Genomic DNA, 6,856 nt, shown 5'->3' with positions numbered 1-6,856 from the left:
TAAAGCTAATAAATTAAGATGATATTGATGAACGCCTTTTGCGGAATGTGTGTGAAAAAGATCACAAGTTGGTGACATATTCTGGCATGCAAGTTGCTCAAATTTAAATAACAACCACCAAAATTATTTTAACATTATTAGGTGAGTATAGCTTTGTGATATTTGAGTCGGCAATGGACTGTCCCTGTAGAGAAACCACTGCTTCTCAAAAGTGAGGGGATGAGAGTGGAAAATAGTTGGTGGGAATGGAGATGATGAAAAATAATATTTCGGTGCCATATTTTTGCTGTTAATGAGATACATTTAATTGTTAAATGGGACAAGAGGGGGGAGTGGCTTTGTCACTCAGAGTCATAATCATAGTCAACTGTCATGTTCTTTGAACTCTGCAATAGATTCTGAGAATTAACAATTATTGCGACGTCATGGAATTTCTGCCAAGTTCAACACGCTTCGATGTATATTTGCTTATTTTAATTTTAATCATTAAACTAGAATTCTCCAATCACTACAACAAAGAATTAAATTTTAAAGTGATCTTTGAGACTGAATTTTTGTACTAAAAAGGTATTTTAAATTCTAAATGCACTGTAAACATTCTCAAAAGCAAAAAATTACACCGTATTAGTTCTTTACTCTTTGGACTAGACAAAACATAGTTGCTTTTATTTTGGGGCTAAATGTTTGATGAACGACATAATTATCCTTCATGATTATACATTTTTTGTGGGGATAAAATATTTTATAGCTTATTGAGATAAAATAACATTATTTCAAAAACATTTAATGCTAAAACTAATTATGTCATATCACTTACGGTATAACAAATAACTCGATGAAAAAGAGACGGAGACTAAGATCGTATAATTTTTTTTAATTTCATACATTTTTATAATACAATTAAAATTTCGAAAATATTTTTGATACAAAGGTCAAATTTCAGAAATCATTTTAACTCCCCCACAATAAAATATGGACAAGTTTATCTTCTGTTTTGGGGGATGAGTGTGGACTAGTTAGTTGGTGAATGATTCAATGGTCCAGCATCTTTTTTCACCAACGTTGGTGAAGGATAATTTTTCTCTTATACCTCTAGGTTTTTGGGTTCAGTTCTCTTTTAAAAAATATTGGGCCTTATAATAGCCCACTTATTAAAGCCCAACTAGTGACAATATACTATAAAATATTAAAATTAAATTAATATTTTGACCCAAAAAACGAACAACAAAAATTTTATTTTTTAAAATTAATTTTAGTTTGATAAAAATACACATTTTGGGATAAATAACAAATAATTCATGTATTTAATTCGGCCTTTTGTTGGATTATCTAAAAATTTATTTAGAAAATGTATATAAAAAATAATAAAAATATCTTTAGACTATTTTTAATATTTTGTCAATCGCATAAAAGATATAGAAAAAATTATTTAAAATAAAATTATCAATTAAAAAGATAATTTGTTTATTCTTTTAAATAGACTTGCAAAAAATTATATTGATATTTATAACATTTTAAAATATATTCTCAAATATTTAATATATTATTTTAAATTAAAACATTCTTAAATATAAAGTATCATTCCTTTTTTTAAAAATTATTTGTCAAAAATTAATTCATAGAAAAAATAATATTTATTTTTTCTATATCTTTTATGCGATTGACAAAATATTAAAAATAGTCTAAAGATATTTTTATTATTTTTTATATACATTTTCTAAATAAATTTTTAGATAATCCAACAAAAGGCCGAATTAAATACATGAATTATTTGTTATTTATCCCAAAATGTGTATTTTTATCAAACTAAAATTAATTTTAAAAAATAAAATTTTTGTTGTTCGTTTTTTGGGTCAAAATATTAATTTAATTTTAATATTTTATAGTATATTGTCACTAGTTGGGCTTTAATAAGTGGGCTATTATAAGACCCAATATTTTTTAAAAGAGAACTGAACCCAAAAACCTAGAGGTATAAGAGAAAAATTATCCTTCACCAACGTTGGTGAAAAAAGATGCTGGACCATTGAATTATTCACCTAGTTGGTGAATCTATAAGAAATAAAAACTTAAAAAATAGCCTTTTTTTTTTTGGTAAGCAAAAAATAGCCATTTTTGTTAGTTTAATTTGTATATCAAATACAGATCAGCCCAAACAAAGGAGATAAGGAAGTAACAATTGGACAGCAACCTCAAGAGTTGTAGCTCGTAGAAGATAGTAAACTTATCACTTCGAAGTGTGTAATTTTATGAAATCCGTGCAGGTATATGGAATATAAAATAAGATGAAAATGGGGGCATTCCGAGAATTGAACTCGGGACCTCTCGCACCCTAAGCGAGAATCATACCACTAGACCAAATGCCCGATGTTGGTTATGGTAAAATTAAATTTTACTAAATACTGAATCTACTTCAGAAGTCAGAACCAAGTCTGTAACTTATAATAGCAAATTCAGCACCCTTACACAAGGATAAGGAGAAGAAACGGTGAGAGATACTCTAGGAAATTAAGTACATATCTTTTGTGAGTTAAAGTTATTTAAGATAATTACAATTATTGCTTTGTTATCAGTTGGTTTCATCTATTATTTGCTTGTTGGTTCTGTAACTAAACTCTAACTACTAGTTAGGCCCTAACCTACTGTATTTACTAGTTAAGCGTCCAATATTTTATTTTTCCAAATAAGGCCTTAATTTGGTTTAAATAGAAAAATTTGTCTTCCTATACATGGTTTTCACCTTTCTAATTTATATACTATTTTGTTCTTCAATATCTAAGGGGTGTATGATTGTTCCCTAGCAGAACTAACATTTCATACAAATTTGGAGAAATTATATATCCTCAATTTTGTCATTCATATGCAGAATAAATTTGTCAAATGTTCCAAGAATGGATAAGACTTAAGAGGGTAGTAAAGAAAAGCTCTAGAGAGAGGCTCTGTGTTCTAAAAACGTGGTTAATAAGTTACAGCAAAATTTAAATGATATTTTCACAATGAAAGTAATGAACCATAATAGAAATAGCATAAGATTACATAAAATAGATTTCAGAGAAAGAAGCTTACAACGGCCTTCAGAGAACATCATTCTGGTCTTCTTTCTTGGACATAGCTTTACTCATAAAATTGAAGCATCCTCTCCAAAACCTCCATAGCAATGGCTACATCAATGCTTAAAGAGACAGAGTGTTAAAAATATGATAAGACTAAAGGAAAGAGAGAATATGCTCAGAACACTTGTTATGGCTGCTTCCAGATGCAGTTGTACCTATGGATGATGGATCCCACCTCATTAAAGTTCTTCATTTGCAGAGGGATAAGGACAGGTACACACTCATTCTAACATCTACATAAGTAACAATGATTAGAGGCACTTAACATGGTAACCACCTTTTGTTCCTGCAAACAAGACACCATGAAAGCAGAATATTTCGGATTCAACCTTCAAAGAGAAAAACTTATCAGTTCAGCAACAATAGATATTTAAGAGATAGGAAAATTGAGTAACATGTGTGAACAACTGCAACTGTTTGGCCTGTATTTTATTAAGCTTAAAGTAAAATGATATGAATTCAAATAAGATAAAAAAGGAAGTACTGATATGGTATGAAGGTCATAATGTACAATACGACGTAGTCTTAAATAAATGAAAACTCGCTGCAGTGGTCTTCAAGTGAAGTCGATATTTGAGAATCATTTGATGATTTGATAAATTTGACTAAATCATCATTTAATGATTCTCAATTATCAACTTCACATGAAAATAACTGTATGCGAGTCTTTGCATTTAAAATATATGTAACAGTGTACTAACCAATGTTCTCATAGTCAAACAAATCAATGAAGATCTTCTAAACATGAGCACTGCCAAACTGGCAAAGCAAGATTGGAATTAGAAAGATTCAAATTGTAAATAAGTGGAACAAATTAAAGTAAATGCCACACCTTTTTGTGGTCAAAGATCAGCATGGTTATATTTGGTCTCTTCGTAATTCAGCATGGACTGTGTTTTCAAAATCATGAAACAAACCAGTATAAACACATATTCATGTGAGGATATGGTTGAAAAAAAGTATGAAGAGAAGGGAAACGTATTGTATGATGACAGCCATGTTTTTCTTAGCTTTTTGCAACATCCACTGCAACGTTCTGTAAAAAGGAAAAATGTCATAAGCTTATGAGAATTTATTATTTTTAGTCATTAGTTAATTATTAATATTTAAAAATATAAAATAAAAAATATTATTATATTAATAGACTAAAGAAATTGAATTAATTATTAAATAATAAAAAAGAATAAATTCTAATAGTTCATATAATTGTTTACCTAACACTCCTCAAAAATAAAAGAGCAACAAATAAGCAAGCAATTTTTGCATTAAATGACAGCCAGATCATGGGAAAATTACGTTTTTGTCCCCAGAGCTATATTATCCCTTGCTCCCATTTTAGGGAAAAAAAAAGAAAGGTAAAGAAAATGAAAAAATTATTGCTCTGAGCAACTACTTTACAGGATTCATGAGAATGTCGTCTTTGAAATTTGAAATATTTGAAAAAAAATCTCTTCTTTGCAAAGTACCCAAATGCTAAATTGTCAATAACCATAGAATGCAGTAGTATTCTTCAAATTTATTTGGTCATTTAAGTGAAAGAACCGTAGATTAAACAAAAGACACGCAACCAAACCTTGTTGAAATTCTTCGATCAGTATCATCATTCTTTAAATTCATCAGCACCTTCATTCTTGCGTATTGCCATTTATACAAAGCAATGCACAAAAGCATACAAAGTAGATTCTTTTGTAGATATAGAAACCGTACTTGCAATTGCCTCCATTTCTTCTTGTAATAGAAGAGGATCAAGATGCTCACCTTGATCCCATCATCAATTGAGTGATGAGTGATACCAACTCTATGATCAGAGTTACACGGCCTTGAAAAAAGTTGCATGTTCGGATGGTAATCTATATACAGCTAGTTTAATAGATGAGAAATGTGGGAGGATATCAAAATTTATTATTTTGTCTGTTATTTTTAGTTATTAATTTATTTTTTTAGTATAATAATATAATAATAACTAAAATAAATAAATTTTGATCATTATCTAATATTTTTTTAATTTATTATTTATTCGTAAATTAATTTAATTATATAAATAATATTTTGTAAGAGATTGACAAACTTTTAAATGAAATTTTGATTCGCAAAAAATTAGTCTTTTAATTTTTTGGCCTGACAAGTTGGTAATTCCATGAAGAAATTAAAAGCAATAAATAATTAATTTTTAATTAATTAATATTAATTAATAATTTTGTATGAATATTTTTTATTCGTTTTTTAAATATTAGAGATTTAAAATAAAAAATTAAAAACAATAGCTAATATTGTAAATACAAATATTTAACTAAAAATGTTATAGATAAAAGTATAAATCTATCAATAATAAAAGAAATTTTATTCTTGAATTGAGTTTCATAATTATATAATTGTCTTTAAAATTTAGGATACATCACACATTTAAAATGATTTGACTCTAATATTAAGTAATTGTTCTATTTTAAATTAAGTTATGAATTTGTCTTATACAAATCGTTTTAAATCGACACTACAAAAATACAAGATAAATATATAATTTATCCTAAAAAAATATAATAATTTTTTTCATATAAGTTTAAAGGTTAATGTAGATCAAATGTCATTTCTTATTATATTTAAAGGAGAGATTGAGAAAGATCTAAAGATTAAGACTAAATTAAGTATAGTATAAAGTATATAAAATTAAATTATAATTTAGTTTTTTGTTTGGTTTAAGATATAAATAAGAATATAAATTAACTCATGAGTAATAGCTCTCGTCCTGTATATTTAGGTTACGTTTAAAGGAGCGAACAAGACTAAATTAAAGTTTTATATTTTATTTGGTGTAAAATATAATGAATATGATATTTTAGTATTTTATTTGATTTAAAATAAATATAAATATAAAATAATATTTATTAAAATACTTTTATTTATTAAAAAAATATTATTAAAGTTTCCGTTTTCATTTAAAAAAAATTAATTTCTTGATGTTTTTACTTTTAAAAACAATAAATATATTGAAATTATGTATCACAAGACTAAAATTTTAACATCAAATATAATACTAAATCACAATTTCCATTCTAATTTCTGAAAATAAATACTACTTTAAAGATGTATTTATTTTAAGCTATTCTTTTCGGATAATTGAATGTTGAGTATCATTATTATTTTTTTGAAAAAAAAAATCTTAGCATAAATCAAAATCTAAGGTGCATGATAGTTGATACCCGTAACTTAAACACAAAAACAAAAAAACAAAATAGTCATGCTAAATATTTTTACATTTCAAACTTTGAATCCCTCCTTCTGTAACGAGGGTCGAACCCATGATATCAGGCTTGAATGTGACACGTAATAAATTATGTTTTCAACTGCTAACGAAGGTTTTTCAAAATAGTGTTGCATGTTGACATCACAATATATTTGAATGCACAATAGAATTATTTAATTATAGATTATTTTAAAGATTCAAATTAATTATTTATCTTAATCTTATCTTTTCCTTTTTTATTTTATTGAAACTCAGTTTAGTTTAAAATTTAAAATAAAAATATTCAGTGATATATCTACTTTCTAATTTTATAAATACATTATACATAATACAATCTCAACATATTAAAGAAAGTTTGAGCCACTGCCACTAGTTACATATCATGGATGATCAACCAAGCTTCTTTCGAATTTTGTTTTTGCTCTTGGTACATTTTTCTGTTTCAGTCTTTGGAATTTTTTCTCTTTTAGTATTTTTTTTTCTTTTCTTTTTAACCGTTTTC

The 6,856-nt window shown here is 26.5% G+C and overlaps 1 non-coding gene across 1 annotated transcript; it reads right to left on the bottom strand.

Moving 5' to 3' along the window:
* Nucleotides 1–2,294: 2,294 nt before the first annotated feature.
* On the bottom strand, nt 2,295–2,366 carry TRNAP-AGG (transfer RNA proline (anticodon AGG)). Its single transcript has one exon. It is a non-coding gene; the product is annotated as a tRNA-Pro (tRNA).
* Between the last annotated feature and the right edge of the window lie 4,490 nt (nt 2,367–6,856).

The sequence above is a fragment of the Arachis duranensis genome, chromosome 3 (assembly GCF_000817695.3).
Source record: "Arachis duranensis cultivar V14167 chromosome 3, aradu.V14167.gnm2.J7QH, whole genome shotgun sequence".
Lineage (NCBI taxonomy): Eukaryota > Viridiplantae > Streptophyta > Magnoliopsida > Fabales > Fabaceae > Arachis > Arachis duranensis.
This window is presented reverse-complemented; position numbering and strand designations above follow the sequence as displayed.